Source organism: Ascaphus truei, chromosome 5 (genome assembly GCF_040206685.1).
Source record: "Ascaphus truei isolate aAscTru1 chromosome 5, aAscTru1.hap1, whole genome shotgun sequence".
Lineage (NCBI taxonomy): Eukaryota > Metazoa > Chordata > Amphibia > Anura > Ascaphidae > Ascaphus > Ascaphus truei.
In genome coordinates, this window is record NC_134487.1 from 153,738,823 (window position 1) to 153,760,770 (window position 21,948).

At 42.5% G+C, this 21,948-nt stretch overlaps 1 protein-coding gene across 7 annotated transcripts in view; it reads left to right on the forward strand.

The window, feature by feature from the left end:
- Nucleotides 1-21,948, forward strand: part of FGF1 (fibroblast growth factor 1) — a 124,908-nt gene that overhangs the window by 49,359 nt on the left and 53,601 nt on the right. The window contains exon 1 of one of the 7 annotated variants that reach the window (XM_075601063.1): nt 13,069-13,135. The exons of the other annotated variants lie outside the window; for them this stretch is intronic. The gene's annotated coding sequence lies outside the window, so the exon portion shown is untranslated. Of the gene's footprint in view, nt 1-13,068; nt 13,136-21,948 lie in introns of those variants that run through there. 7 annotated transcript variants of the gene reach the window in all.

Consider the following 21,948-nt stretch of genomic DNA (forward strand, 5'->3'; position numbering starts at 1 on the left):
CTCCACGGAAACAGCCCTCACTAAAATAACTGACAACTTCCATGCTGCCAAAGACAGAGGTCATTACACTCTGCTCATATTACTCGACCTCTCTGCAGCATTTGATACTGTGGATCACCCTCTTCTTCACATTCTCCATACTCTTGGTATTCGGAACAAAGCTCTATCCTGGATCTCATCCTACCTCTCCCATCGTACTTTCAGTGTCTCTTCTGCTAACACCTCCTCCTCCTCTATTGATCTCTCTGTGGGGGTACCCCATGGCTCTGTCCTGGGACCTCTTCTCTTTTCTCTGTACACACTCTCTCTAGGTGACCTAATAACATCATTTGGGTTTAAATATCACCTCTATGCTGACGACACACAAATATACTTTTCAACACCCGACCTTACACCTGCTATACAGACCAAAGTTTCTTAATGTCTCTCTGCTATATCATCCTGGATGGCCCTCCGTCGCCTTAAACTCAACATGGCTAAAACAGAGCTCCTCATACTTCCTCCCAAACCTGGCCCTTCTACCTCCTTCCACATTTCTGTTGGAACTACGATCATTCACCCAGTAGCCCAAGCACGCTGCCTAGGGGTCACACTCGACTCCTCTCTCACATTCGCCCCTCACATTCAAAACATTTCTAAAACTTGTCGCTTTTTCCTCCGCAATATAACAAAGATACGCCCTTTCCTCTGTTGCTCGACTGCTAAAACTCTGACTCAGGCCCTCATTCTCTCCCGTCTTGATTATTGTAACCTCCTGCTGTCCGGCCTTCCTGCCTCTCACCTGTCTCCCCTACAATCTATCCTAAACGCTGCTGCCAGAATCACTCTACTCTTTTCTAGATCTGTCTCAGCATCTCCTCTCCTGAAATCCCTCTCCTGGCTTCCAATCAAATCCCGCATCTCACACTCCATTCTTCTCATCACTTTTAAAGCTTTACACTCTTCTGCCCCTCCTTACATCTCAGCCCTAATTTCTCGCTATTCACCATCCCGACTCTTGCGTTCTGCTCAAGGATGTCTTCTTTCTACCCCCTTTTTATCTAAAGCCCTCTCCCGCCTTAAACCTTTTTCACTGACTGCCCCACACCTCTGGAATGCCCTTACCCTCAGTACCCGACTAGCACCCTCTCTATCCACCTTTAAGACCCACCTTAAGACACACTTGCTTAAAGAAGCATATGAATAGCACTGTGGATATTCTGAACACATGATACATAAAGCTTGGCCCCCTGCAGACGCACTTACCAGAACTCCCTCCTACTGTCTCTGTACGTTCTCCCTACCTACCAATTAGACTGTAAGCTCCTCGGGGCAGGGACTCCTCTTCCTTAATGTTACTTTTATGTCTAAAGCACTTATTCCCATGATCTGTTATTTATATTATCTGTTATTTATTCGATTACCACATGTATTACTACTGTGAAGCGCTATGTACATTAATGGCGCTATATCAATAAAGACATACAATAAAATACAACGCCAGATCAAGTGCGCTGACCTGTACTGGTGCTTGATCATTTGAGTCTTAATATTTAGGGACATCCCTGGAAGCACACAATTATACATTTATCATGCAAATCGTAGACACTTGCATATTTAGGACTTTATGACGTGTAAGAAACTGGAATATTCCCGGGGAATCTGTCCGAGACATGCGGATTCAACATTAAGTGTTGGTGTCGCTACTTATTTTCTGGATTAGGGGATGTAATGAAATTGTAACAAAAATGAGCAGTAAAAGAAACATTATGAGTATCATCCCAATTTAGGTAACTGCATTTTGATGTTACTCATACAAACATATGCTTCTTCCTGCTGGGACCCTCTGTGCAAATGACATTTTTTACAAATGCAAATTCTTACCAATATCTTTGTCATGGTGCATTTGGGATTTTCCGCAAAACAATGGTTAATACCCCTAATCCTACTCTTCTTCACATTGAAAGCAAGGCTGGAATGAAAATGTTAGGTCTTTTTGGCTTTGCATTAGCAAAACTTAGGTATACTTAGGCGTTGGGTGTAGCAGCTTTTTTTGTCTTTCGTACTTTTCATGACTCCACCTGTTCCTTACTGATACCGCCTGGTATAATATGTTAACATAAATAGCAATATACCGTCCTAACTGTGTGCTGCTCTAACATACTTTCATTTGTCCTCTCAGCTATTCTGCTTGTGTGCTTAATGGCTTCAGATTAGATGCCGTTTTGTATTTGCAAAGTATTCTGTGATTTGAGATCAATTTATCAAACTCCCAAGATTTAGTTCACAACCCAGTGTAATGGATGTACTACTGTGGGTTGCAAAGTATTGACCAAAAAAGTGAATGTAATATACAGGCATACCCCGGTTTAAGGACACTCACTTTAAGTACACTCGCGAGTAAGTACATATCGCTCAATAGGCAAATGGCAGCTCGCGCATACGCCTGTCAGCACGTCCTGAACAGGAATACCAGCTCCCTACCTGTACCAAAGCTGTGCGCAAGCGGGGAGACTATAGAGCCTGTTACAAATGTGTTATTTACATCAGTTATGCACGTATATCACGATTGCAGTACTGTACATGCATCGATAAGTGGAAAAAAGGTAGTGCTTCACTTTAAGTACATTTTCGCTTTACATAGATGCTCCGGTCCCATTGCGTATGTTAATGCGGGGTATGCCTGTACTCATCCAATACTTAACATCACAACCTTGAATGGTGCACTGATCCCGTGGTGGGTTAAATTCCTGGTCAACCATTAATTCCCCATTAAAAATGCAGTGAACAAAATTCTTATTTTGAAGATTCATAAATGCAGGTAAGGCCCTGCACATTTTTGTCATCTGGTAATAGAAGTGGTTTATCCAATAGAGAAAACATTTGCTTTATTGCATAATGGTACTTTAGAGGAATTAAATAATAGAGTCCTTAAAAAAACCTCTCACCGCATCAACCAAGGATACTAAGTCTTATTAACTGACACGTGGCAGCAGGGAACCAACAGAAAGTTAACTTTAAAAGTGTCATTTTAAGAGATAGATTGCTCTAGAAGCTGCCCTCTCTTATGGTGGCATTTCTTTCTCCCACACTCCACACATGATGGCAGGGGTGGAGGCATGGGGCTCCTCTTCTCGTCTCTCTGCCGTTACCATACCCTTCCTATTCCTCCCTCTCTTGCTGTTCCATCCTTTGCGACTCACACTAACCAGATCTTCTGTCCTCTTCCTGTCCACGTGGCAGTCATCTATCTCCCACCTACATCTACTCATCCCCCTTCTGCCTTTCTCTCTCACTTTGAGGAGAGAAAGAAAGAGCCAGGATTCAGATTCCCTTGTTCTTCTCCTTGGGGACTTCAACTGCCACATTGATGACCGCTCTCTCCCTTGGGCTTCCCACTTTCTGTCTCTAACCTCTTCCTTTGGCCTTCAACAGTGGACTGCAGCCAGCACCCACAAGGATGGCCACTACCTAGACCTGGTTTTCACTAAAAGCTTTTCTCTATACGATTTTCTCCATTTCCTCCTTTCCTCTCTCTGACCATCACCTCATCTCATTTTCTCTCTCTCGCTTCTCCCCTTCTCCATCTCCATCTACCCCTCGTTTCTGCAGAGCCCTGCTCTCTATTAACATACCAGCTTTTGATTCCACTTTACGCTACTCCCTCTCCTCTCTCAGCCCTGCTCCAGACCCTGCAACCGGGTCAGGAACTAGAACTCTGTTCTCCTCTTTTGATCTACATGGCCCGCTTTCTCTCTGCCGTTCTCGCCCTTCTAACCCTAGACCCTGGCTAAATTCCCACACGCACATGTTGCATTCCTGCACTCGTTCCTCTGAACGCCTCTGGAGGAAATCTCACATTCTCGCAGACTTCCCTCACTACAAATTTATGCTGTCCTGTTTCAATTCTGCCCTCTCTCAAGCTAAATAAACTACTGTACTTTGCTTCACTAATCAACACGCACAAGTCTAACCCACACCGACTCTGCTCTGTCTGACTCCCTACTCAGATCACCTCCAGTTTCTTCCTCTTCTTCCTCCATCTCACCTCATGTCTTTGCTGACTATTTTAAGTAAAATTGGAAGGAAAAGAGACCTAAAGTGCACAGGAGAAATTGACACAAAAAAAAGAACATAGTGTAATCTGTAAAGTGAGGGGGAAAGTCCTGCTGTATTATTCTTCACTTACAAGAAAAAAGTTGACTGCAAGCAGAAATGATTATCCTATCTGGTAGCAGTAAGGGTCCACTCTGCTGGACTCAGCTAGACTTCTCTCTAGGATTTTGACTGCTGGGCTCAGCTGGTAAATCCTCCTTAAACTGAACTGCTCACCTCAGCTTGGCTCCCAAGATAACGAAGTAGATAGACAGCCAATCACAAGAGTAGGATAAGGCGCAAAATATTTATTTAAACAAACTAAAAACCATAAAAGATATGTCCACAGAGGAGGAGGAGGAGGAGTGGATAGCTAAATTAGATTTATTTACATTACAAAAGAGGCATCTAAGAGGGGATATGATAACTATATACAAAAATATTCCGGGACAGTACAGGGAGCTTTCAAAAGAACTATTCATCCCAAAGGGCAGTACAAAGGACTTGGGGGCATCCCTTAAGGCTGGAGGAAAGGAGATTTCACCAGCAACAAAGGAAAAGGTTTTTTTTACAGTAAGGGCAGTTAAAATCTGAAATTCATACCCTTGGAGACTGTGATGGCAGATACAATAGATTTGTTCAAAAAAAGGTTGCACATCTTTTTAGAAAGGAAAGGTATACAGGGATATACCAAATAAGTAAACATGGGAAGAATGTTGATCCAGGGAATAATCTGATTGCCAATTCTTGGAGTCAGGAAGGAGTTTAATTTCCCCCTTATGAAACATCATTGAATGATATAACAATGGGGTTTTTATAGGGGTTGATTAAGTAATATTGCTGAAATAAAGATACTGTTTATATATTACTGAAATGGACTGGTGGAGGGGGGGGGGGGGGTCTCTGGAGAAGGATTGAAAGCAATGTTCTGTTTCCATTTTGTCTGTTATGTTTTTAGTATCCATTTTGTGTGTAAGATGTGTGTATGGTGTACTGTAGATGGGGGTTTCGCTTCTAAGTAGATTTACGACTATGCCTGAAGTAACGCCCACATTCCTAACTATGTAACTATGTAACTATTGGAAGTTCTGCATAACCAGTAGCACAAGCACGCTGCCTAGGGGTCACACTCGACCCCTCTCTCATATTCTCCTCTCACATTCAAAACGTATCTAAAACCTGTCGCTTTTTCCTCCCCAATATTACAAAGATACTCCCTTTACTCTGTTCCTCGACTGCTAAAACTCTGACACAGGCCCTCATTTTCTCCCGTTTCAATTGCTGTAACCTCCTGTGTCCGGCCTTCCTGCCTCTTACCTGTCCCCCCTGCAATCTATCCTAAATGCTGCTGCCAGAATCACTCTACTCTTTCCTAAATCTGTCTCAGCGTCTCCCCTCATGAAATCCCTCTCCTGGTTCCTACCAAATTCCGCATCTCACACTTTTAATTTTAAAGCTTTACACTCTTCTGCCCCTCCCTACACCTCAGCTATGCACCATCCTGACTCTTGCGTTACGCTGAAGGATGTCTTCTCTCTACCCCTTTGTGTCTAAAGCTTCTCCCGCCTTAAACCTTTCTTACTGACTGCCCCACACTACTGGAATGCTCTTCCTTTCAACACCAGACTAACACCCTCTCTATACACCTGTAAGACCCACCTTAAAACACACCAGCTTAACGAAGCATATGAGTAGCTCCACAGCTAGTACTATACACCTGATCCATAAAGCTTGCCCCTTGCAGACACACTAACCAGAATGCACTTCTACTCTCTCTGTACGTTCTTCCTACCAATCAATTAGATTGCAAGCTCTCCGGAGTAGGGACTCCTCTTCCTACATGTTAATTTTTTTTATGTCTGAAGCACTTATTCCCATGATCTGTTATTTGTATTATTTGTTATTTATGATTGTCACGTGTATTACTACTGTGAAGCGCTATGTACACTAATGGCGCTATATAAATAAAGTGAATAATGCAGGAGAGGGAAGGGGAGGATGGATCCTGCTCAGCTAAGGATGTAAACTAACAGGAGTGGTGCTACCTGGGATAAGGAGTGTATTGTAGGGCGGAAAGAAAGATCCCCTTGATACACTCTACTAATATCAAAAATAAATACATTTTATTAATATCACATAATGAAAATGGAATAATCACTAAAACCTACTTCTAGCGCTTCCACTAGTTTATCTCACACCAATTACCATGAATGCCTGATCTGTGATAGCTTCTCACATATGTAGCAAAGAGTACCTAAATACAGCTAATGGGTTCCTATGTACAGGCCCATATCTTAATTCACCACTAAAATGCTAATCAATGATGCCAGGATAGTGGTAATGATATTCAACCAGACTGTATATTGTCTGGGTGACGTCACGCCTGCGTCCATGCACTAGCGCATTCATGAGTTAGTTCCTGACTTTCCACGCACACGAAGTCTGTCTCGCATTTAGTAAGCTAAAACTGATATGGGCCGTTTTTCAGGAACCCATTAGCTGCAGTCAGACAGTCCAAATCTTACTCTGAGGGTGGCCGATGAGAGCAGGCTTTGCACACAGATCTGCTGGTGCAGCCCTTGCCACAGCAGACTTACCCACAATCGATCTGTGGTGAGTGAGTGCAGTTACTAGCACTGCATCAGGTGACAATTCTGGGGTTAGCAGGATCACGAGGGTTGATTATGCCTTACCTGATTCATAAGGGGATATAGGCAACCTCCTATGTGTACCAACAGCCCATTTGGGGTGTCATCAGTGATGTGGATTCCTCCATTAGACAGATATCTGGGTAATCATCTGTTTGACCTTGCTATATGATTTACTCAGCTAACCAAGATATGGCCCAGTATCTGAAGTATCTGAAGAGGAGATTATACAAGCGCTCCTCAAACTAAAACTAAGCAGCCAATGTGGACCCGACTTACTACAATCTAGGTTCCTACGACTTGGTGCCATTGCCAAACCAATTGCGTCCATAGTCAACTCTATCCTGTCTGCAGACCATATCCCTAAGACCTGGAAAACTGCCAGAGTTGTCCCAATCTTCAAAAGTGGGGACAAAAACACTGTCTCAAACTACAGGCCAATCTCTCTTCTCCCAATTCTATCCAAAGTCATGGAAAAATGTGTCCACTCCCAATTAAGCGATTTCTATACCAAGACAAATTTCCATAGCCAATTCCAATCTGGGTTTCGTCCCAAACACTCCACCGTAACTACCCTGCTAAAAGTTTGCAATGAAATCCAGTTTGGAATGGAACGGGGACAACTCACTGGTGCAGTATTCCTAGATTTTGCAAAGGCTTTTGACACCGTTGATCATGCTATCCTGCTTAACAAACTCCAGAGCTCTGGAATAGGGAAGCATGCTTTAAACTGGTTTCAGTCCTACATGTGTCCATCTCAGGCTCTAACTCCAACCCCATGGATATCACCTGTGGTGTCCCGCAAGGCTCTGTTCTGGGGCCCCTACTCTTCTCAGTGTTCCTTAATGATCTTCCCACAGCTTGTAAGGAAGCCTCAATACACATGTATGCAGACGACACAATCCTATATGCACACAGCCATAGCCTCTCTGACCTTCAACACATACTTCAGTCTGACTTTTTGAGACTCGAAAACTGGATTTCCCAAAACAAACTGTTTTTAAACACTGACAAGACTGTAACAATGGTACCAAGACTAAATTTGTAAAGCTTCCAGTGACTGAGCTCCTGATTAGAACCAACGCTAACACCACCCTAACACCTGTCACTAGTTTTAAATACCTGGGCTTATGGTTTGACTCCCACTTAACATTCGGGATGCACATTGATACCCTGACAACCAAGACCTATGCCAAACTAGGGGTACTTTACAGGAACAAATCCTCCCTAAGTCTCTTGGTCAGAAAGCGTATCGCACAGCAGATGCTAATGCCAATTATTGACTATGGAGACATAGTATATGGCTCGGCTCCTCAAATCCACCTTAGCAAACTTGACACCCTCTACAATTCAATTTGTCGTTTTGTTCTCCAATGCAACTACAACACACATCACTGCGAAATGCTCAAAGAACTAGATTGGTCAACACTAGAGTCTAGGCGCAAAGTTCACCTTTCCTGTCTTGCCTTTAAATTCTTCATGGGCAAGCTACCCAGCTACCTGAGCAAGCTCCTCACCCCTACCACTTGCAGCACTTATCACCTGAGATCAGACTCCAAAAGACTATTCATGGTCCCAAGGCTCAACAAAGTATCCGGACGTTCCTCTTTCTCCTTCCGTGCACCCCAAAACTGGAACAACCTACCAGAGACTCTCACATCCACCACCAGTTTAAGTTCTTTCACATCTAAGGCTGTCTCACATTGTAACCTGGTCTGTAACTGTTTCATACGCTCATAATATATATTTTCTTTAACTGTGCACGCAATGTCTTGTATATAATGTATACCCTGTTCATTTATGTAACTGTATTTGTAACCATGTATTATTTGTTTTACTCTGTGCCCAAGACATACTTGAAAACGAGAGGTAACTCTCAATGTATTACTTCTTGGTAAAATATTTTATAAATATATAAATAAATAAAATGGGCCAATATAAGGAACCCATTAGCTAGATTAAGAAATTGTACACTCAACTGGTGTGGAATTTAAAAACATACCAATTTCCATAGGTCTGTGTGAATGTACATGCAGTCATTGTTGCATAATCTTATCAGCTACATTGTGGTTACATGGTTGCAACTGTCCACTAGACAGTGTATCTCTCTAAGAAGCTCTTGTAACCAGTGTTCACTATCTACAGCTAACACGTAGTTACCAGGATATAAGTGGCAATTCTTCCAGACAATATACAGTCTTGTTGAATATCGTTACCACTATCCTGGCATCATTGATTAGCATTTTAGTGGGGAATTAAGATATGGGCCTGTACATAGGAACCCATTAGCTGCATTTAGGTACTTTTTGCCTACATATGTGAGAAGCTATCACAGATCAGGCATTCATGGTAATTGGTGTGAGACAAACTAGTGGAAGCGCTAGAAGTTGGTTTTAGTGATTATAACGTTTTCATTATGTGTTATTAATAAAATGTATCTATTTTTGATATTAGTGGAGTAGAGTGCATCAAGGGGATCTTTCTTTCCGCCCTGCTATATAAATAAAGACATACATACATACATACAACTTAAGAGTGAAAAACTCAGGGCAGGAAACTAGACTCTGCAGCTAGACTGGAGGTACAGGGTAAAGCAGATCTGGTTATACTACCTGCAACATACCTGTATATAGAAGCCCTGGGATGAGTTTGTTGCTAACACAACAGTCTTATTGCATTTTACCAACGCCTCCGTTGGATTAAGTATGTACAGTCTAAGTTGGATTTATAAAAAGGGCCCAAGACATAAACTACTTCAGTGAGAGAGGTGGGGATGTGACACATTACTATGAACGTGTTGCAGGCCTTGCCATCCCTGATGTTGTGGGGAACAAACCATGGCCTGTATATGGGAGTCCACGCAGGCAGACAATGAGTTTAAAGCGGCAGCTACTTATAGCTACTTACTGTAGCTACAGATTTCTCTACTGGAGCACATCAGATTTGGAGCAGAATGCTATAAATTTCAGAGATAAAGAACGGATTTGGTTGACTTCACATTGATAATGTCTATGTCCGACAATTAATGTTAACTCCTTAGTGCCAGAAGGATCTCTAATCCAGCATCATTGTAGCTAAAGCAAAAGCATTCAAACTGATCACTTCTTCTCTTAAACGTGATTAACAATTGCAGACAGTAACTCAGACAATGGTTTAAAATAGACTCCAGGCAAAGAAAGAAACGAACAGAGCAAAGTTCGAGTTAATAAATGACAAGTTTTTTATTAAAAGTAGGGAAACAAAAGTAATTAAAAAACATAGATCAGCTCTCTGTACCCTCTGTCTTGGAACTGTCAAATATTCTAAAGGTTCCTCTTCTGTAGACTGGATAACCAATGATAACCTGTTTAATGGCAAACGCTGCAGGAGACTTGTCTCTGCTGCTAAGAGGAATTCTTATCTTAAGGGTAAATTACTGCTTAGCAAATGATAGATTTGTACTACAGTAGCTTCTCAATTATTTTGTAGCATTTGTTTTATATATATATATATATCACTGCTTTCACGGGAGGCATGTGGGGCTCATCTATGTAACAGAGTAAAGTATGACGCGGCAAACTAAAAATATCAGTGGTCATGGCAAATTTGTAGTTATGATTTTCTTATGGTAATCTAATTCTTTGGAGGGTTTTTTATGTAGTGGAAAGTCCTAGGTTCCATATTGATCCTGGAAAAAGTTAGATTCGTTGGCCAGGAGTCACCAAAGTGTGATCCGAACTTCCGCAGCCAAATAGACGATATCTGCCATTAAAGTCAATGACAGATATCGTCGAGTGGGCCGTGATAGTGCGGACCGCACTTTGGTGTTTTCTGGCCATTGTATGCTGTGAATACCTTTTCAGGGGATCAACATGAGCGTTCATCATAGATTTAATAATAGGTTTCAAAACACATGGGTTTCCTCAAGTGTACTGTTAGTACCAGGCTTGTTTGTCATCTGCTATTACTCAATTTGTATTGTTGTGCAATCTAGGGCTGACCCGGGTAATCCGGAACATTTGGTAGGTTTAACATGGTACCTGTAATGTCTTCAGTCAACAAAGATGCATATACTGTATACATGGATCCTTTCTGCTAGAGTAACAAGTCTCTTAAGTATAATGTATAATCCGAATTAAGCTCTGATTGCTATCAGGAGGGGGCATATCTGTGTTCTGTGTGATTATTGGTATACAAGTCTTGTTGCCATACTAGTTATAAAGATGGACTAATGGGAGATGATTGCATGAGTTTTCATGCCCTTACAAGTCTCTTCGTGGGAAGCCCAAGCCCCCATCTTGATGGCTTTTAAAACTTTTTTCAATTTCCCCTGTGGTCTTTGTAGTGCTGCACCAGTAGTGCCACTAAGGATTCTGGGGCATGACTTTTCACTGCATGCCCTAGAATCTTATAGTTCTGCAGTGCTGTGCTATTGTGGAGGGGACCAGGTGGGGTGTGGAGGGGCTTGAAAAGGTAGTGGACCCAGAATGTTTTTGCCACCAGGGCCCACTGTATACTTGTTCCACACCTGATCATCTTATTATTCAAAGTAAAACATTTTATTGTAGACACTGAAAAACAGGAAAACGGCATACGCAAAAAATAAGAGCAAAAAAAAAAAAAAAAATATATAATTGAAGTCACTGGGAAATTTCAGTGGAAAATGGTCCGAAAGAGCAGATATAGAATAAGCCCCTAAAGGCCAATACAGGATGAAATATGTGAAGTCTCAGCACTCGATGAACACGGTAAGCGATTAATCTGAAGTAAATCAAGTATTTTGTATTTAAGATATAACAGAGTATAGAAATATACAGTTTGAAATGATGCAAAGATAAGAGATGTTACACCTGCAATGTAGGTTTACCACATCAAAATATAAAAAGGCATTATTGGGTAATATTAGCATGTAATGAAGAGCCCCCTACTGTATGTGGTATGTGCCCAGAGCACAACAGTCCCAAATTATATGTGCATCAAAGTGAAAACAAAGTTCAAAATGAAGTATCACCAATAACGTGGTGTATGTTATGCAAAATGTCCGCTCAATAGTGTGATGCAGGGTGGCGAAGGTTTTCGGGGTCTCCTAGTCCTTCTTCTGGCCCATTACCACAAAAAAAAGAAGAAATGTGATTCTTCCCTGGTAAAGTAGTCATTTGAATGCATCCATCAGTGAGAAGACTGCAAACTGCAAGTCTGTTGTTCTGCTCAATTATGCCCTCGTGCGCGAATCCATGTGGAGGGAGATCCAGCGTTGCTGTTAAGTAGGGAGCATCGGTGACATCACGAGGTATCGGGACGTCTACTGAAGCCTCAGGTGTTAAACAGCCCAAAAAAAGAATAAATATGACAAGACTGTTTTATGTATGTTTCTTGAGCATGTAAATAAAGGTACATCCGTCATATGTTGTACAAAGACATTAAGGGTCTTATTCTATATCCACCGAAATGGCTGATCGTGTCATTTATGAACGAAATTTCCAATTGGGAATTTTAGCGGAAAATGGTCCCATACATCTAATATAAAATAAACACCTAAATGCCAGTAAATTGTTTTGTTCGCTCTTCAACTTCTATATTTTATTTTTCAGAATAAACAGATGCTCAGTGTCTTACAGTAGCAGAAGTATATTTAATTATAAGGAAGAATATGAGAGAGAGAGAGAAACCGTGTCTTTGAACACTGCTTAATGTGTTTGCCAGCAACACACAACCTACGTGACTGTATAAATTCCTTACAATATGACCAGGATGACTTACAGTAAATCCAGTTTGTTTGGTTTCCTTTTGAAATGGCGGTCTGCAGAAAGGATGTTGTTTTTCCGACCCTACATTTTAACTCATGCATTGATCTATAGCCAATTACATTCTTCGATTTGCTGGATATGGACTCAAAAATCAGATCTCGGATAAGTTTGCCATGTTCTGGGAAGTATTTCTTTCTTCGGAGAAAGCATGATGGGGCAAACTATTAGGTAACAATTGTTTTCTGGAAACAACATCCTGGTAATGTGCGGTTGTAAAATAAAATGGCTAGGTAAGGTATAAACCTCATCATAATAATAGAGAGCCTGGAGCGGATTAAGTGGAGGGGTGGCATGACTACATACAGAGGGTCCCCTCTCATTAAGTAAGTCACTTGTGGGTTAGTGTGGGTTGAGACTTTATGCAGGAAGTGAGGTGTGTGAGTGGAGCTTTAGGGGGGAGGTTATAAAGGTCAGGGTTACCTGGTGTCTGGCGTCTAATTTCTTTGCAGGCGATGAGGGAAGTCACAGGTGACAAGCAGGACTTTCAGCATGTGGAAAGGCTGCAGACCATGAGCCATTCAACTGGCTGGCAGAGCTTTGCGAGGAGACATGAGTAAAGGGCCCTTCTTGACTGATGCAGTGGATACTGAGCATGGAATAGGCCTCATCTGGCATCCGGGAAACTAAGTAAGTGCAGGAGGAAGAGGTGAGGTGGATATCGCACCCCGCACCATCTCTGCCCATCCGGTGAGCTGAGGGAGGACCTAGGGAGGAGTGTCTGATTTGAGTGCCCTCATGGGACTGACTGGGGTGTTGGGGGGAGCAGCTGCTGAAGAACTCCATGGGTGGTCTCTGGGTGTATGGGGAGAGCAAAAAAGGGCTCAATGGCAAAGGGTAGTGTTAGGGGGTGGCATCTCGCAGCGGTCCAGGTGGGTTGGATCCTTTAAGGTATTATGTCAGAAAGGAGGGTGGGCAAGAGGTCTCCCTTGTACCTGCATGGGGCAGCGAGGCAGAGGCCCCTGGCAACTCCAGTCTGGTAAGGTCTACAGGGGGCAGCAAGGATCATTGGCCGGTGGCTTTGGAGCAGGGGAAGCTGGGCTGAAGCATCCAGTAGGAGAGACACTGCAGTGGGGCAAGTGACCAGGCCAGTAGTGGTGAGGCATTGAGGTGAGTGGTGAGGGAGATTCACACAAAGCTCAGTTTGGGAGGTGATGGGTGTTCCACGCCACAGGTGGTTCTGTGGGAAGAGGGGTCCAGGAAGCATAGGGGATTGCTGGTGAGGGGGGTCAAGCAGGTGAGGTGTTTAGAGTAGGGTTTTCAAGGTGAGTGGGGGGAAAGCAGGTAATTTGTTTAGGGTATGGTTGTGAGGGTTTAGCGAGTTGGCGGTTGGGGGCCTTGGTAGGTCCGCAGAGCTTTGTTCAGAATTAGCGAAGAATGTAGATACAATATGGGATGCTTGCAGATTGTAATATGGGTCATGGTGGTGGACATATGATTGGGATTTTGCCAGATAAGAAGAGTGTATAAGCAGTTGAGAAGGGACGTTAAGGAAAGAGTTTTGTGGCTGTCTTTGTTGACATCGTATAGGCCATCGCCCTTTCAGTATGGAATTTCACAAACTGGAGGGGCCAACAACTGTCTTTAGTTTTGGGGAGTGAGGGTGGTATGGTAGAAATGGTTTACAGGCTTCAACAGGATAACTTTTCTGCAAGGGGAGGGTACACAGGCAAAATAGAGAAATAAAAAATACAATATAGCATAACACGTTAAAACTATATATATGCAGATATATATGCAGAGAGGTCTTGGTACTCGTCTGGTGAGTCTACTAATATTTTCTTAATTTCAAAAAGGCATATCCAAATCTGTCAGTGGAAAAATAAAGTGCAAAGTTCTTCACACCCTCATAGATATCAAACAAACTTAAAAATACATTACAGCCCTTCTATTGAACGCAGCTCCAAGAGATCAGACTTTCCAAGAGATTGTAGAAGAATATCCAAAGTGAAAGTTGGGCGCAAATAATCTCAGGGTCACGATGAAGGTGGATTTAGACTTTTCCTGAGGTAGATGTCGTCACTTTATCCTGAATGTGGGATATGTCCTCCATCAAAGCCTAAAAATCAAAAGTGAAAGAATCCATTGTGTAAAACCATGTACTGAAAGAATAAAAAATATATAAAACATACACATTACAGTCACAAACGTAATTGAATAAATCACCTTGAGACGTATTAAGGTTGCCCCAAACCTCCGACAGGTAAATCTGAGGTGTTGGCGTCTCCCGGCACATCAGCTATGACCTCCCACAGCTCCCCAGTTGTCGTTTAGAGTTTTTTAAAGCTGTCATGATGCCTCAGTGCTGCCTAAATTCTGGTCCCTCAGATCGCCCTATGCGATTCACTGCTGTGTCGCAGCTTTCTCAGGGCATCCTAGCTTCTGTTGGTTGAAGTCCAAGCTTTTGAAGAGATGCCTTGATGACCTCATCAGTACCACAGCTGAACTCCTGATGAGTTAGTTCCTAGCGGTCATGCACAAAGGTCCCAATTCTAATGTGGGGCTGGAATGCAACTATTTTGATTACTTCTAACCTGATACATATGATGTATCCAAAAATACAAGTCATATTGAATCATTTACAAGAATCTTTAGGCAAAACAGGATATGTAAATGTTTTAAAGAATATGCCAAAAAGAAAAAACAGTGCTTGATTTGTTTGTATTTGTTTTTGTTTGAAAGAATGTTTACATTGTGAGGAACTTTAGGATCTGAGCGAGGGTCACTATATTTATTCAGGCAGACTTTTATCACGATAATTTTAAATAAACCATAGAAAGTCACTTTGTCATTTATGCTAATAGCATCTTTAAGAATATTTGCACTCGTACACTCACAGGATAGGCGCGCCAACTGAAGCAATCTTTTAAATACATCCCATAGGATAGGTAGTGATGGTGATGGGGCTTGTCAGTGAGAGCAGAGGGCGATGGAAGGCTCAGTTGACGTGTTTCCAGCCTTTATTTGGCCATCTTCATTTTGCACCTTGTGTGCTGTCAGTGGGGAGGGAGTTTTGTCATTAGTTAAGTCCCCTCTTCATTTCCTAAGGGTTTCGGAGGGTATATGGCAGGTTTTGTATGGGTAGGAGGCGTTTGTTAAGACGGTAAAATGGGGGGATTTTGTCTAAGGGCCAGTGGAAAACAGTCAGGTTGAACTATTGCAGAAGGGTCAGTTGGGTTGGGGGCCACAGATGTGCAAAACAGGGCAGGGCACATGGCTGGAGTTGGGTCTTCCATGCAATCTCACGTTTTTTTTAAACTTTTGCTGCTGCTGGTGGCTGTCGAGCTGTTGGCTAATAGGGAGGTGGTGGTTGTCAGATATTATAGGGGTGGGTTGCTGCAGTGAATGGGATTTCTGCATCTTCGCCGCTGGTGGTTAGGTAAGGTTATCCAGGGTTTTCGTGCTGCGGTGTCTAGATAGGAATATTTGGTTTCAGGCTAGGCATGTTACGGGGGTGGAAAATGGCATAGCTGATGCATTCTCACAATTCCAGTATACAGACTTTCGGAAGCTGGCCCCTGGGAACGTGCCCACACGGGAAGCCATGATAGCAGGATTGGTGGCAGCTGGCTTTAAAAAAATAATGGCCCCAGTGCCAGAGAGTCAGCAGCCCCTGGCATGTTAGCAGGTTATTCAAAGGCCTGGGAGAAATTTGATTTTTTTTTCTGTAGCAAGCACCCCCTGGGTGACAAAGATACATACCTGCAGACGTAGCGCCGGTATTTCTTGGTATTTAAATACCCTCCAGCATGCAGGCCAATAGGAAGTCGCAATGTCAACTATTGGCCTGCATGATACAGCATATTTATACTGCCATTTTGTTTCTCCTGGAGGGGACAGAAACACTATGCTTCTACTGGGAATTATTACAGGAGCCAGGGGTTCCATAGAGCACTGCATATTAGCTTTATGATAGTGACACAACATGTTAGCTGAAAATGTAGAAGTGGGAGTGAAAATATGAGCTTTAAAGGGGAGGAAAAGGGATGTGGGAGGTTTGCCATGTAGAACATACAGTACTGTATGTATATTTTCTCTCAAGTTTGTTCTAAGGATTGCCACAAGATGTCACTTTACAAGCAGGTTCAAAAATCGAACGACCAGCAAATGCACTAATGAATGAAAATGATGCTCTTGTGGCTAGTACCCGTGAGGAAGATACATATTATTTACAAACTTTTTTTTTTCTTTTTTTAAGATATTGGGATTTATTTTAAATACTAGCTGCCCTATAATAAATTATCCCAAACTCCTCTTAAAGCAGAAATGTAGCTAAAAACCCAATATAAAAAAAAGTATATACAATATAAAAATAGTATAAAAGTCAATGCATAATGGTAAATAATGAATTTATAATAAATGTGTGTATGCAAGAAAAAGAATCCTAGCCAAGAAACAGTTACCAAATAGAAACAGTCTAGCAAATCTACGTTGCAAGTCTAGTCGCTGCATACAATGTGGGAAATCTCCATTCACTTGTGCTGAGATAAGCAACCTTTTTTTTTCTAGCAAGAAAGCACCAAAAAAAATGACTCATTTTCGGCTACAAATTATGAGGTAGTCTCTCTCAAAAATAGGGAGAGTTGATCAGTATGTTTGTAAGAGTCCTGAATAAGAATTTTGGATAATTGAACGGTTGAAGCCCCAGAAATCCCTCACTAATTGCACCTCAAGACAAAACATTCTTCCCTTGACTTCTGGATGTTTGTTGCTTCAAGTTACTCTTAGTACTGACTAATATATCAAAATATAGAACCGTAATCTATAATTAAAGGCATTATATGTTATTTTTGGGCTGGCTGCGCTCTTTCCTCTGCAAACCATTATATCCTTGCCAAATGCATAATACCACCCTATACATGGCCCCTATGTGTAAAACTGCAAAGACTTGGGCTGGAAATTGAGAAAAAAACAAGCCTTTGGTCAGGAGGGGAAACAATGAAAGTGGAAAAGAGGCCTCACTGCACATTTCTTGTGGTATTGGACCAAGCTGAAAATGAAGCGTATGATGTAAAAATACCACAGGAGAGTTAAAAACATTATTTCGCGCCTTAGGATTTATTAAAAACCATGATATTGCCGTGGTAAGACAAAATATGGGCTCTGTAGTATATGCTTATGGAAGTAATGCAGGACTGCCCATTTAACTCCATGTCACGATGACATTTTAGTATGGCCCTGGTGTTTACGCTACTACCTTAGTGAAATTTGGTTGAGCCTGGCAAAATGGAGACTCTGCTGAACCATGAATATTAAGGGAATACTACCAAAGGCCTGCGGCTGTCTAGCATGCCAGTTTGTTTATAAAACAGTGAAAAGTTGGTTGGATCTACTCATCAGATGTAGAACTGTGGAAGTGTGGTGGGGGCTTGTAGGACTTTTGAACTAACTTCTCATGCCAAAATGTGTTGGACACTTCTCTTTCCTCATAAAAGCCTTTAGCCATAATCCAATTTCCTGCAAAATCTGGTTTCCAAGCCCTAATACTATGTACTTGCCCTTTTAGTGGCCATATGTGACGCTCTATTGTTGTAGAACTGCCTAGAACATAAAGTACATCTGCTATTTGACACTTTGGACCATACTTAACAAGCTTTGCTGCTCAAGACACGTTCCTGTGCTGGAAGATTTACGGCATGCTCACTTGCATAGGTCTTAAAGGAGTCTTGTAGCACCACTTAATAAACAGGGCCTTTATCCTTCTGAACTCAATCCGCCATAGTCCTGTACACACTAGACCAGGGATGCGCAAACTGGGGGGTGCAAGATTTTTCAGGAGAGGCGTGGCGGTTGCAGAGGCCCCGTGCTCTTCCCCCAAGGCATTTACGCAGAGTGGATCGTGTGAGGCCTTTGCAACGTCCCATACCTTGTCTTCGGCGATGCGTCGCCATGGCAACGTGGTGTCAAATGATGCCGCAGGGTCATGTGACGCCGTTGCCATGGAGACAGATGTGGGACATCACTCCACATGACACCGCGGCGTCATTTGATGCCGCATTGCCATGGCGACGCGTCACAGCAACTCTTCTGAATCCCGGTAAGTTAGTTGCAGAGGCCTCGCGCGATCCCCCGGCATAAATGCCTCGGGGAAGAGCGCAGGGCCTCTGCAACCGCCCACGCCTCCCCAAAAAAATCCAGCATCCCCCCACTTTGAGCACTGCTGCACTAGGCCACACAGAAAGCTACCTGAGATTTTATTTAGGTTGTTAAAAGATCAGGCAACTATTTACTGGTGGTTGAATAGCATGGTTCTGAATGCCTTGCAAGCACTGCATACTTGGCCACTCATCTAAAAATGACCTAACTGATGGCACTACTACTTTAACAAAGTATGGCATTCAGATGTTATTCTACAAAGGCAGATCCTGGTGATCACCAAACTCCTGAATGTGTGTAGTAATTAAGGAAACACTCACTGGTTTTAAGGTACGGACAAGCCCCCCATTAACCTTGGCTAGCACATTTGCCAAAGACCTTTGGTTTCTATTAAGCTTTAGCAAACTCACCATTGCAAAACGTAATCCAGAAATGAATGGGTTAAGCATGAGCTGATCCATTTGCAAAGCATTAACTCAACTTAATGAAACAAAACTCACACCAATAACCTTCCATCCAAGCCAGGGAATTTCAGTCCTAGAATCAGAGCCTGTGCACTTCCGAAGTCTCTGCTGGGATCAGAGTGTTTGTGCTGTGTAAGGAATGCTGCATCTTCCAGTGGTCTTCCCAGTCTAATTTATTAACTCCTTAATAACTGTAAATCCATTCATTAAAAGCACCAATCATTCCAAAGAAATGCGTTAAGCATGTTTATTTATGTTTTGATGTACACCGTGAACAGATACTTTTATTAATATTAGCGCTAACAGTATATACATCACTTTACAAAATAGACAATCGAATGCAGAATTTTATAATACAATAAGGGCAACACATAAAAGCACTATATCAATTGTAATCGGGGTCCTGGATAGCTATAAAATCTAACTTGTATGTTAGGTTTGCAGAGAAGGGAAGGAACAAGTGCAGTTGATGAGAATGTCTGATCATGTTCTCTATCAATGAAATCTACTTAAATGAAAAGCCATCTTTAAAATACCCAATAAGCTATAGGACACAATATGTCCATTCACCATGAATTAGCTGGTAGGTGTCTCGCGGCTTAGTAAAATACACATTTGGAGCCATATTTGCTGAGCACAGAAAAGCAGCCAAGAGGGTTCTATCCTATGCATACCGTATGGAAGCCTCATCTGTACAAAATACATAAGGCCAATTTAGAGGGTCCCCAGCATTTTGGGGGGATTTAAGATGCGTATACATGCGTTAATGTAACCTCTGATAAAACTATTATTTAACATAGCTCTCTCCCTCTCTCAAATGCAACAATTTTGATAGAACTTTTTTGTTTAAAAATGTGATCTACCTTATCACAAAACCGGGAAAAAAACATGGAAATCCAATTTTTTCAAAGTTACCCCATGAATATCCTGGACGAGCCTCCTTTTCTTGCCTCTTACCATTTCTGTTGGAGGCCCATTTTTTAAATTCTACTTCCAACCCACTCTCGTAACCTTCTACGGGTGTAAAAGAATAGTGCAATGAAATGGGTGTCTACTATGCTTCCTGGATACATACTGATTGTTGTTTTTGAGACTCTATTAAATTCTATGTTACTGCGTAGGCTAAAATTCAGTGAGATTCACAGGAAATCAGTGAGAGTTTGTCACGGGAGATCAGGTTCTACAACACCTTTTTATAACCGGGATCATTTGATTGAGCAAAACAAGATGGTAAAATAAATGGTCATTTATTTCTTATTTCAGACAAACACACAATGTTACACAATTCAAGATTAACACACTTACTGGGGATGGGGCCAACAAATAAATCCATTTCCGGAACGAAATTCCTTCAGATCACTTTTTTAGAGCACTTTCCAATGACCGGCAGTTACTCACAAAAAGTCCTGGACATCTGTTACTTCGCCGCTGTTGGTGTGGCGCTTGGAATTTTCTTAGAATCTCGGAAAACTTGGAAAACTGACATCTGATCTGTGTCAGAGTTTTTAAAACCTCTCGTATATCTTATCAGAAACCCTGCAGCCCAATCAAAAAACCTTAGCAACTTTCCTAGCAACCAATCTGAGACAATCAGACAGGGTTTCCCACCCCTGAGTCTTTTCCAGGGGCAGGTGAAAAAGCCCTATCTTCCCCTTCGCCCCCCACAGTGCGAGGCTCCACAGAGTCTGTATCTTGGGCAAAGGGTGTGATGTTGCCTTGTGTCAGGCCAGGATATGGGTGCTCCAGAATAATGGCAGGGCCCCATCTGGCCTAACACCTAGGCATCTCTGAGCCCTTTCAAGTATGGCCTCTGGAAAGACACAACGGCACCAAGCCTGCTAGCCATCTGTGCCTTCCGGAATTCATGACTTAGAAAGCCCTCAGCTCATATACAGGTCAGCAATATCTATACGTACAGTATTGAACTATTTCCGTTTAATAAAAGATGTGGTGTCCTGTCTGCTGCGTGCAAAAAGTTATGAGTTCTTATTCTGGTGTCAGGAATGTAGTGAGTGTACATATTCCCTACAAATCACAAGCCTCATTCCTGGCACACATGAGAAAAAGACTTTAAAACTTTTTAAACCACTGCAAATCTGCTCAGCTTCATAACCTTAGCGTGAGCACCTTCCTGAACCCCTATTCTAGGCTCAGGATACCTAGGCATGTATGTGGGTACCTCTGCTATACTGGGGGAGCCCCTTGCTTTACTAAGAACTCTGTGGATACCTGCAGATATACAGTATTTTAATCCCTTCATACCCATTTACCTTGTCTGGAAGATGCAGGAACTCTGGCGGTGAGTCGTTTTCAGGGTACGAGGTTGGCAGAGTAATGCGCTTAGCTGTGTCCGAGGATATCACTCAATCTCCGGATACAACTCTTGGGGTATCCCATAACCCGGAACCCCGCTACAGAGATACATTCTGCAAAGACTTTCTCCGCCAAACCCACCCTGAAACTTACAGCCTAGAAATCTCTCGATCCCAGCATCCCCGGAAAGGCAAAAAGTCACAGAAATCTTTAATGTCGCAGAATTAGTATACAGTTGCAGTATTACATTCTCGACATCTGGGTCCCAGAGCTGACACTCTAAGACCCTAACACATGGGTCAGGGTTAACCAAGTGGGCTTGACCCTTCACCGTCACAGAGGTGCTATGTCTATTAGACCTTAACCAGACTGCGGCGTTTACTTCCAAAAGACATAAGTGTAACCCTCCTAGCCCGGCTAAAGGAGTTTACATGGCAGTGCTCAGTCTCTGCTACGTTATCAGGGTGCTGGATCCATGCACGCTGGGCATGCATGAGGGTGTAATAATGATGGGTGCCTGGAACTTTCTTAGTACTTACAATGAGCCTTTATTACACTCCATAGACACTG